The sequence below is a fragment of the Phasianus colchicus genome, chromosome 1 (assembly GCF_987193195.1).
Source record: "Phasianus colchicus chromosome 1, bPhaCol1.hap1.1, whole genome shotgun sequence".
NCBI lineage: Eukaryota > Metazoa > Chordata > Aves > Galliformes > Phasianidae > Phasianus > Phasianus colchicus.
Window position 1 is genome coordinate 66,287,964 of NC_143436.1, and position 12,245 is coordinate 66,300,208.

A 12,245-nucleotide genomic window follows, 5' to 3' on the forward strand; every position below is an offset into this window, starting at 1 on the left:
CAGAGGTGCTCAATGGTGTTTGCTGAAAAATAAGTAATGCTGGCCTTGCTTTGACCAGCTATGTTAACAACCTCGCTTTTTCTTCCGGATGTTGGATGTTGCCTGCCCTCTTCCACATGTAAACAGGGTGGACTGCAGCTGGCTGGGCACAGTGCCTTTTGCATTTACACACTTATTTTTCTCACCTCTTCAGGTGCTGGCACAAGCTTTGTGTGGCTCCTGCGTTGATAGCTGTTCTGTGATGGCCCTGTGGAGCTTTGCTGTGCTGTGGGCCACAGGCTGTGTGTCTGCTCTGGTGAGCAAGTGCTCAGCATGGGCTGCTCAGCCCTGAGACCAGCAGGTGTTCATCCAATCAGAAAAGAGAACTGGGCAGGCTGGAAACTAACAGGAATCAATAGCGGAAACGTTCATAAAACTAACGCTATGTTCAGGCTGATAAATGTCTGCTGCAGACTCGGATAATGCCCGGAGGTCAAAAGCAGCACATTTATTTGTAAAGTCTGCCAAAACATTCAAGCTTCCAAGCACAGGAAAATGTAGTTGAAATAGTGGGCATGGCTACTGGTGGGAAACGTAGGAAGTCTGCTCGTGCTAAAAATGCATCTGGGTACAGAAAGGGCCCGTCCTGTGCACAAGCAGGATAGCGCTTGATGCAGAGCAGACTTGGGTCTTCAACCTCGGTGATTTTCTGTCATTGGGTGCCAGCTTTGATTCTGAGAAGGAATTCCTTGAGAGGGCAGTGAGCACTGCCTCCTTGGTTTGATCTTCGAGTGCCGAGCAGGGATCTGAGAGTAGGATCAAGTGGTTGTTTCCCACATGATTAGTTTTATTTTAATGTGAGGCAGTGAGTGACACCAGCAAGGTATGAGTTTTTGTGCGTGCTATTTAAAAGTCATTAAGAAATCACACAGTTCTGCTTTTTGCTGAACATTTAAACACTAGATAACAGGCATTTGATTTATGACTTCTAATTAGATTATTTTGTATCGGTTCTTTAACTTTTAGCTAGAGTTATATTAACATAAGCTCTATTTATTTGCACCTGTACTTCCTCTTAAGTTCTCAAAATAAAGTAGAGATTCACATATGAAAATTCCACTCTGCTTAACAGACTGCCTTGAAAATCTGAGTAGTAGCACTTCACTGCTATGAAAGTACAGATTCAGCTAAATGCAAACATTCACAGAGAAGTCTCAGCTATGGGTTTCCACTAGGACTTAACTAGGTGCGTATTGAAAGTGATTTTTTTTTTTGTCTTGCAAATTAGCAAGCACTCAACTGAGGGAAGTCCTCAATCATCATGCAGATAATAAACTGGTAAAATCCCCTTTTTTCTTCTTTTTATAAAACAGCAAACCCTTTAGCACATCTTCAGAATTAATCAGTTTTAAGGTTTGATTACGGTAAGGCGTTGTAATCTGCTGCAGCATTAAAACATTAAAATGAAACCTCTTAACCTCCCCCTCTTTTGAAAAGCTAACCAAGCGTTGTTGCATGCAGGGCTGCTGGGGGTGTTTCCTGGCCAGATGTGCTGATTCCGAGAAACTTTTCTAGAATTTGGCACATACTTTCTAGCATCTTAAACTGTTTCACACTTCTACTTTTACCACGTTTTCTGACTACTGGAAAATTACCTGTAAACGTGAATGTTTAAATTAAAAAACAAAACAAAGCAACAAATCACCCGTGTTATATGTATGTATCACATGTATAGTGCAGACAGCACTCCAAAACCCTGGAAATCAATAGTTTTGACATTATGCACTAAGTGAAGAATGTAGAATTACATATACAAAACTACCATCTTGACTGCTGATATTAATCTCCCAAGATGAGAAAACAATTCTGAGCAAATGTAAAAGAAAAATGCTACCCTCAGCTTATGTGAGAACAGAAAATGTACAAGATGGACTTTCAGAAGAGAGAAACATTTTCTGCTTCTCCTCAGCCTTTTGAACATGGAAGAGGACCGGGCTTTCTGCTCCCCCCTCCGGGCAGTTGTCCAGCTCTGGGCTGTATTTCCATTTCCATTTTCAGTACGCATCCGTCATTCCACCCTAAAACTCAGTAAGTCTGCACTGTAATGCAAAGGGAAAGGGAGGAGGTTCAGGAACTTTCTGAAGATTTGAGGAACTCAGCTGCGAGGGCACTTCAGTTTTCTCGTGAAAGAAGCCTGTGACAAAGTTGCAGCATTTCTGTCTACCAGCTAAATCTAGCTTTGTTAGAGACATGTATAGGCACTACATAATTAACCTGACTTGCAGAGTGGTCTTTGACGATATACTTTTTGCCAAATGAAAGAAAAAATACCTTTTTGAGCCCTCATCAAAATACAAATGACATCTTTTGGACCTTCAGACACCTTTCAGTAGCGTGCTTAAAAAGTGACTGCCTGTTTTCATTTAGCTGTGGAAGTGGCAAAATATTGAAAGAGCAGCTGTCTTGGCAACACGGGGACTCCTGCCCAGGACAAGGAGCACACATGAGTAAGCAGCCACTGCTCCGTGTACTCAGGGCAGTTTTCATCTGCGTGCCAAGGAGGGGACGCTGGGAACTGAGGTGGCCAGTGCTGTGTGCTTATACACTCATGCTGTGTATATATACTTAATCAATTTCCCTTGCTGCTGAGTATGCACTTCACCTTTGAGGAACTCCGAGGGTAAGTATTTTCACTATTTTGAAGATGGGGAAATTGAGATGGGAGAAAGCCAGGGGCTTGCCTGAAGAGGGAAGTCCTGGTTTGACCAGGAGCACAAGGCTTACAGGCCTATGCTCACACTGCGCCACTGCAGCACTGTGCAACACGAACACGTTTCAGCTCGTTCCCCTTTGTGGAGGGGAACAAGATCATCCAAACAAACAAACAAATTGTCCCATTTCCCAGAACAGGAGTGCATATCATTAGAAGATCTGTCATAAAACAGAAAGGTAGGCTAGGCTTGTACCTGTCATCCTTTTTTTTTTCTTTCTGTTAATTATGTTGTTTCAGAACCCACTTTCTAAAAAACTTCCTTACTGAAGTGGCTGTTTATTGAAAGGAAACCTCTTAGGGTGGCACAGCTGAATTGTGTTCTTGTTAGAGTAGAACAGGATGCTTGGCCCAAACCTGATTTCCTTCATTTCACTGTGTTCTGTTACCAGCACTTTCCTGCCTCCTGCAGTACAAAGATCAGCAACACTGCATCTCTTCCAGCACGAGGCACTCGCAGGGATGCGCGATCAAAGAAATTTTCCTTTATCAGGCACAGAGGGAGTGGGGATGCCCTTGGCTCACCGTGGGCAATTCTTTTGAGGCACAGTTTTTCCCTTTTCCCACTAGAGGGGGTTACATGTTCTGACTCGGAGCGCTACGACAACCCCGGATAAGATAGAGCTGCCTCTTGCCCACCTATATTTTTTAGCTGATAGTTACCTCATAAATACAATAATGAGCTGGCAGCACTAGGACTCGAGACCTTAATAACCATTAAAGAAATCTTTAATTACAAGGAAATTAGAGAGGTGTCTGTTAAGTGCTTGAATTTGCAACCTTCTGTCCACAAAAAAGAAATCCGAATGCTTGCCTGAATCATAGCTAACTTCCCACACACTGCTTATAAGCTATATCTTGTTTATTTCTGCATACATTACTCTCAGTAAATGATTAGATTTGTCACCCATGACCCCCTGTGCTGTTTGCAATTATTTCTTATATTAAATTAATCACTATATATTTACTTTGAGAAATTATGTATGATATATCGATGCACGCATGTGTACAAGTGCACGTGAACACATGAACTCTCCTGACTGCCTCTACTCTTGTATGGCAAATTGGAAATAAGTGAAGTAACTGCGTTCAAGCCAGAGGAGCTGTGCTGATGGGAGACTATCAAAGAGAGAGGGGGAAAACTGCTATGCAAAGTTTGATTTCCTATTTTAACCATTTCTGCTAACTTTCTGAATTTTGGGAGTATGGACAGTCTAATCTTCAACAGCAGAGGTATGAACACTTCTGGCTCTATGTTTTGAGGTCTCTGAGGTGGATTGTACTCGCTTTGCTTCTTCCACCTCCCTTGTCTGGGTGGAGTACGGTATGGTTCAATATAGATTCTTGCAGTGCAGACTATCCTTGTATCTTTGGGGTTCTGTGTGGCAGTAATACTTCCCAGACAACTACTTAGCAGAGTCAGATCTTTCGTGAAATATTTACTTAGTGAAAATAATTCCCATGGCTTGTGGCATTTTCACGGGTAATGTAAAGCCTTTCTCTTATGCAATGAGATTTAATTTGTAGTAGCTCATTTTCAAGGAAAACTAAAGCTTCCACTATCTATATAGAAACAGAACTTCCTGCTGTTTGGGCCCCTTTGTTTTTTTGTTTGCTTGTTTGCGTGTGTGGTTTTTGCTTGTTTTGTTTGTAAGGATTTCTATCCCTAGTTTCCACCTGATCTTCAAAATTTGTCGCCCTCTTGGCTTTCTGCTCTGCGCTGTGTTTCACCTTTCATTGCAAGGATTTCTCCATCTTTTCCGGTTGTCATTAATTCTCAGCAGAACACATCCCCAACAACTTCCAAGCTGGAGTTGAATTTACAGATCCATTGTGTCTGAGTTCAAATTGAGACAGAAATACTCATTTCTAATCTGTTAGATTTCTGAGGTGCTAATTACTTTGCCACCTTGCATTTGCCTCCCAGTGCAAATTGGCAACCTGAATGCTACGAGGAAGTCTTTTAATAATCTTTTAAGAAAATGATATGGAGTAATTTATTTTTGCAGTGAGCAACTTGATTGAGGAGAGGGATCGCTGGGGCCCAGACAGTTGTGACAATGGGGATTTCCAGCCATGAGCACTTCAGCTAGACAACAAACCAAAATTATACATATTAGCAACACGGCGTTAAATAATCTTGTGCATTTCTATACTTTTGTCTGTAAATATAGTGTTCTTTATCCACGTATATAAATGGAGGTAGACAAGAAGTTTGAATATGTACATATTCGACATCCTTTCTTGACTTTTTGATTCTTTTCCTTGCCCTGCTTATAATGAATTCAGGGATACTGTGTTTACGTAACCACTGTAGATGATGATCTCGGTTACACCTTGTTGCAAAGAAGCAAGGCAAGATGGGAGGAAAGCAGTACTGCATTGAAAGAAACCACCCCGTACCTTCATGGAATGTGTACACAAACCCTTACTGGCACGCAAATGAACTGTGTTTTTTGAATTATTACATTGTTTTGTCTTCTGGGCTGCCTGGAGTTCTTCCAAGTGCAGCTGACAAAGGATTGAAGAAACGATTCAAAACATCATGGGGAAAAAAAGTCTTTGCTACAGACTAGAATGGCTTCTGGTGTGTTGCCAGGTACCCAGGGGAGTTTGTGCCAAGCTAATGCAGCGGCAGCAGTGAGCCCCACACAGATGCCACACAGTCCTCGCTACCCAAACTAGGGAGGCTGAGCAAGGTGCAACAGAGCAACGGGCTGGGGAGGAGGCAGTGGCAACCCCATCTGGGCAATGCTTTGTGTGCTTGTGTTTTCTCTTGGTTGCTTCTGCTTGCCTTCCTTCCCTCTCCCTCCAACCAAAAATATGGTTAATCACGAAGAGAAAGATTTGGCCAGTTAGACATCAGTGAACCATCTGGACTTACAGACAGCAGACAGGTAGCTGTACCGAGTAGAAACGATTTTCTTGCTTTACATGGACAGAAGAACCTCAGTAGTGAACTGGCTTGCCTCCAGAAATCAAACCGACCCAAACAATGATAATAGCCACAGAGCCCTGCTTTTCATACCAGCATATCCAGGTTTGTGATTTTGATCATATCTTCAGTCCAAGTTCTGTATCAGGTTGCTTTCACTTTGGGAATCAATGAAGGTCGCTTTGGGCAGCTCTAATTGTAGATTTTATTGTATAGATAGAAATATACATTGGCTGCTCCCACATGGAAACGCATAGTTTAACTAAAATTATTTTAACAGTACCAGAACCTTAAAGCCTCTTGACTGTTCTTTTATAGACATTTCAGTTGGTTTTGTCAGAAAGGGTGTGTTAATGATAAAGCAAATTACCACATGATCGTGTGTGTGCTTACTTTCCTCTGTAACCTCTAAGCTTAGGAACCTTTCATTAAAAAAAGAAACCAGACAGCTATACTTTGTCTCTCAGTCAGAGATACAAGGACTCGACCTACGGACTGAGTTTACAGTAGGTACAGTTTGGCGGTGTACTGCCTCCAGCAGCCACTGCCTCATCCTACCTAGAAGCTTCTCATTTGCACGGAGCATGTGTTACAAGTGAGGAGATGCACAAGCATGTAGAAAGCCCAGCTGCCATCCTGCCGCCCTAACTGTGGACATGTGGCATTTCCACATGCCCCCAGCAGCCTCCTGAACAGGCTTCTTGGGAGAACTACTCCCTCCAGCATTACAAATACCAGTGGCCAATACCTGAGAAAGGCCCATCAGCACTCCTAGCTGCTTTGCATCAGACCCCACTGATCACAGCTGCCAGAATGATAATCATTTTCAACCAGTGACATTTTTTAATGAATGCTACAGTTTGAGAGGAGCATATTTTCTGATCTGCTGTCCTTCTCTCCCCTATCTGCCATAAGATGATCATAATCAATTGGCACTCTTACAGCACATTTGCTAACCAGCCAAGGATCTTTAAAATAGCTTCACCTACTTCTGTTCTCCTTTTTTGAAGCAGGGATGTTGAAGCGGGGGGAGCTGACAAGCCTCTCTCCAGATCACATGGGAATCAGTGATAGGGATGCATCTGGAAGTGGGCATGAATCCTGAACTGCTTAGTTTCATATGCTGGGTTTTCCTCTGTGCTTAACTTAAGCAGTTTCTCTCCTCCCATTTCTGTCTGACATCTTTTACCAGATATTTGCTAATCTCAGGATTATGCAGGGAGCATATTTTCAGTCATAGGATGCTCACATGCTTCCCAGAACAGGGGGAACGCAAGCACTCTGTTGCACACTTGTTGCTGATACACTCACACGCACACATGAGCAATGGTCGGGAACTGATCAACAGGGAATTGATTAGGCCAAGAGGGTGAAGATATGAGCTGGTAAATTACAGTAACAAGCAGGATTGCACTTATCATCTCTGTTGAATAAATCTGTCCAAAACCCATCGTTCCTCTCCCTGCAAAAATAACGTTCATCTGCGTGCACTCTTCTCTGCTGAGCTGTGTCACCACTGAAATGGTAATTCTGCCACTTAGCAGAGATGCTTTTTAGGAAAACAGCGGGTGAGGAGGGTAAACAGGTTGTAGTAGAAGGTAACATGAGAGTAGGAAGGGTGATTAGCTTTCACTGTCATTCCAACAATTCAACAACTAAATAGATTGTAACTCTGAACAAAGGGAACCGAAATAGGAAAAGATAGCGTTTCCAGCTCCTGCATGCTTCCAGAGATGCTGTCTGCTCCAGTGTAAAACACAGTAACCTGCTATAAACGAAATATTAATTATCTAATTATCCTGAAAGCCATGAGCCTTTCAAAGCTCCAAAAGATTGGGAAGATTCTAACTACCGCAAGTAGAGTGAAAGTTTTTTGCTTTTAAGGAGCCTGTTTGAGGCTCCTCCAAACTTACTTCTGAGACCTCTTTCCTCTCGTTCCAGGGATTTTGCCAGCCTCTTTTTTTTCCTCCCTATTCAGTCTCTGCTTCCCTATAGTTGCTGTTTATCTCACAGTCACCTTTGTCTTTGCAAGCCTTCTTGCCCCAGGAGGAAATTGAATTAATCAGCGGTGGGTGCCTGGGGTAAAATGCTGGAGGTAAGTCAACTCTGCTTGGATATCAGGTTGGATATTAGGAAAATCATCTTCTCAGAAAGAGTGGGGATGCATTGGAACTGTGCAGACTGAGCAGGGAGGTGGTGGAGTCACCATCCCTCAGGTGTTCAAGAAACATGGAGATGTGGCACTGAGGGACGTGCTTAGTGGGCATGCTGGGTATGGGCTGATGGTTGGACTGGATGATCTTAGAGGTCTTTTCAACCTTTAGTGATTCCATGGTTCTTTGAGTAGGCACGGTAAGGATGAGCTGATGATTGGATTTGATCTTAGTGGTCTTTTCCAATCTTAATGATTTTATGAATCTATGGTACTATGAAGGCCTTTGCTATTAAAGTGTCTCTGTTATTTAAGAAAGACAAAAGAATATTCCAGATTTAAATAGCTGGATTCTGGGTGGGAAGGACTACAGAAATATTATGTTTGGAGAGTCCTTGCTAAAAACTCTTGGATTTTCTCTTTGTCTACAAGCCTGGTTTCTAATCCCAGCTTTGGGTTGACAAGTAACAGCCCTGCTTCTGGCTTGGAGCGGTACATTTTTGCAGACCATTTTCCAAAGAGAAATCCTGTTTGTCCCAAACTTTTTGGTTTGCTCTGAAGTCAGTTAAAAAATAAATAAATAAATAGAACAAACTCCTCACCTTCCCCATCAGGCATTTCAATTACACTGTCAGAAGAGAAAATAAGTTCATTTAAACCAATCCAAAACAAGAGCTCTCTTTTTCATTCATTGTCAGGTTGTCAATAACAGTTTTTCACATAAACATTTTTGGTAATAGAGCATTGGTTTATTTTCCTCTTTACTTCATTATTATTGGAGATAAATAGTTCTACATGAATTAAAAAAAAAAAAAAGATAAAAAACTCCCAACACTTTGCTTACTGGCCTTAATTTTTTTAACAGTAGACTTGCAATTGAGACATAAGCGTTAGAATAACTAGGAGTAAATGGCTGATGGGACACATGCTCTCCTTGAAAGCTTCTACATGCTGGAAGCAGGACCAGCAGTCATACAGTATATGGTGAAAAATACTGCTGAAACAAACCTTTTTTTTTCTTAATAAAAGATATACAATAGTGTAAGGATATTTTTACGACTGCATGTATGTTTTGTTTGTGGGTGGTTGGCAGGTTTGGGTTTTTTTTTGACTGAAGTTATTTAGGGACACATAGGAGTTCCATTGCTTTCAGTCAGATAGCAGGTATGTAACTGCTTTTGAGCAGTTGCATCAGCCTTGTGACAATTAGGATCTGTCTTTTCAATGCGTGCACTGAAAGTTTTGCTCTCCTTCAGACAGAAGGGTTGAGATGTTTTTGATGCTAAAATTAGAATGCTGAAATGTTTTAGGAATACCCTTTGATTTAATTAGCTGCGCTCCGATTCTCATTGAAGTTCGGTATGGGAAACCTGTAAATGATTTGGATAGCTTTGTATGTTTATATGTTTTTGCTACCTTGTGTTGCTGATATCTGGCACTTCCTATAGCTAGATGGTATTTGCATATTGTATATAATTATTGTTTACGTACATTATGTTACATTTCTGACTTAAACGGATCATTACAAAAGCTGTTAAGTCCCACAAAGTAGCTCTGCGGTGTAAAATGCCACGACGTAAATTACAGCATAATTATCATGTGTTTCTTATACTGTGGACTATTTGCTTGTACCACAGAAGTGCTTGAAAACAGTAAGAAAGTAATGTTTTTGTTTGTTTGCTTGTTTGTTTGTTTGTTTCTCATGCCATTATTTGTAATTTCTAATGCCACCTTCTACACCCTGTTCCCCAACCAGTCAGACACTCTTGTTGAAATGGTAAGGAAGTCTGAACAATTTGATCACAGCTGAGGACAGTTCTGATTAGACACACTAAGAAAAGGAAAGACAAAAACCAGTCTCCTCTTCTGGATGCAAGCTGACTACCAGAGCAGTTCTGACAGTACTACCCAGCTAGCTCGGTTCATTTTGGAGCATCCAGCTGTGAGGTGACACACTTAATGCACCAGCGATCTGATCCAGTATAGAAAATCTTTGGGGCCTGATTCTCCTGTGCTTCTCACCTTGTGCAGTCATTTGTAGTGAGCAGCCCGAATGCTTACACACTGTAAAGCCAGAATACAAAATATTTTGCACTCCTTACCCTTCTCCGCATACGAAGTAAGACAGGCTTCAAGCTCCTGAGAGAATTCCATTTCTGAGGAATTGTACAACTGTTTGTTCTCTTTGCTGGTAAAATATAGAGGAGTATGAGCCTTCTGGACAGCAACCTTGTGAGCATTACTGTAGGACAGTTTGAGAGCAACAGAACATGGGCACGTTTAAAAATGTGCAGGTCTTATAGTCAAAACACAGCTTATGACAAGTACTAAACCTGAGCCTTTCTCCAGAAATTCAGATGTTGTTTGTTGGTTTAAAGTGTTGTTTTCCTAACCTAGTAATCATTTCAGAATAGGAGTTTCAACAGCAATTTTAAATCAACGATTGCCCCGTTCCAAATACAAACGACATCTCATTGCATTTCAGCCTCCTCTCCTCTTTGTTTTTATGATAGTAATTCAGTAATATCAGAAGCTGTGTTACTCTATGAAGGATGGGAATGCAAGAAAACGGCTTTGCATTAAAAATGTTGTAACAAAAATGGTCCGTGCTCTACGAGTTTTCAACCAATCATCACAGATTAACAGAATGAACTTTGCATTCATTCAGCATCCTTGGCTGGGGAATTTGCCACCTCCTTATTTTATTTTATTTTTATATTTGTTTGCTTTTCTCGAGGGTGCTATTTACATGCTGGATCATAAACCTATGGCAACCGTGCTGCTTTTAAAAAGGATCACACCGTGTTTTTGAGATTTATTTTACTATTAATTACTGCACATTAATAGAGGGGAAAAAAAAAAAATCCTTTTTCTTGCAGCAGTTGATTGTGTTCAAAATTAGTGACTTTTGGCAGTAACTGGAAATTGAGTCATTTTTCTGTCCTTTTCCAGCATATTTCTTTTGTTTTCATGTAAGAAGAACTGTAGAGATACGAATCTTCATAAAACAGTATATATAAATTCCTGTTCCTGCACTAATGAGAAGACACTAAACACTCAGTCCTGCTAAATCTTCCTTACAGGAACTGGCCTCTATTTTCAGAAGTCACGAATGACTCTGATTACCTCCTTTCTTCAATTGATCATCAGTTTTAGAAAATGGGGCTATGTTTAAAAAAAACAAGTACATCTGCCCTTGGAAAACTCTGTGCCATCTGAGGTACCACTGTTTCCTCAAACTTGGAGAGCTTTCCTCAATCCCAAAATGCTAATCACCTTGAAGACTTCATGTCACTGTCCTTACTTGTGCACACTGTGCACAGCACTGGTGTCGCTGCATTGTTTGGGGTGCTGCAAGTACCACACTTGCACTGCCCTAATGGTCTGCCCTCACTGATTAGTACTAAATGACCCCCTGAGCTGCACAAGACACACTCCTAGTGGTGCCCAGACATCAGTAAGCATCGTCACATGGTTTCTCACCCTGCATTAGCTTTCTCCACCTCCAGTGGAAGCTGAATGGAAAACACTATTAATTATCGTTGTGGTGGGGAAAACAGCCATGGAAGAAAGGTGGCAGCTGAAGTATGTATGTGTGAGAATGCCAGCTGGCATCCTGGGCTGGTTCTCTGGCTTTGGTAGGCACAGAGATGAAGCTGAAGGTATGGGGATCTCTGTGCCTTAAGGTACAGTATTTCTTCTCCCTTTGCACCACAGCATACAAACTATGGTCTAGGGATCCTATTACTTGGTCGCAGTGCCAAGAAAGGTCTAATTTTCAATTCTGCTGTGGTTGGAGGAGGCATAAGATTCTTTCCTGGTCTTTGTAGCAGTATGGAGGCACAGGTAGACTGAAAAGTTGGGTTTGGAAATTGAATATACTATGGGTTTGGAAATGGAATATCTGACGCTGTATGCATTTACTAATCTGTTGGAATTTAAGGGAAAATTAAGATCATTTCCAGTATGAAAGAAAACTAAAGTTGGAATAAGAAATCAGGAACTTTGCAACTGTGTTTGTGACTAGGAAAGAAGCAAATCTAAACGAAATGTTTGGGGGTTTAGGTCCTCCTTCCTATTCTGGGGGAAAGGTTGAGATGCGAGCTCATTCGGGAGGGATTCGGGAGGATCTGCCCTAAATTAGAGCTCTGTAATCCCTGCACCGGGCCCAGTTAACTGCTTGACATGTGAGAATATTTTGTTAATGAAGTTCCAGCCTGCTTCTTAAATCCATCCTTGTGACCGCCTTTATTCATCTGTGTGTCCTGGGAGATTATGCTTATTTTTATATATGTGAGTGATCTCGCTGAAATCTAAGAGTTACTGATGGTAGAATGAAAGATGAGGGTTGCTTGGGCAGCTCTTCTCTTTTTGAAACAGAATTCTTTTAACATTTAATTTTTGCTCAG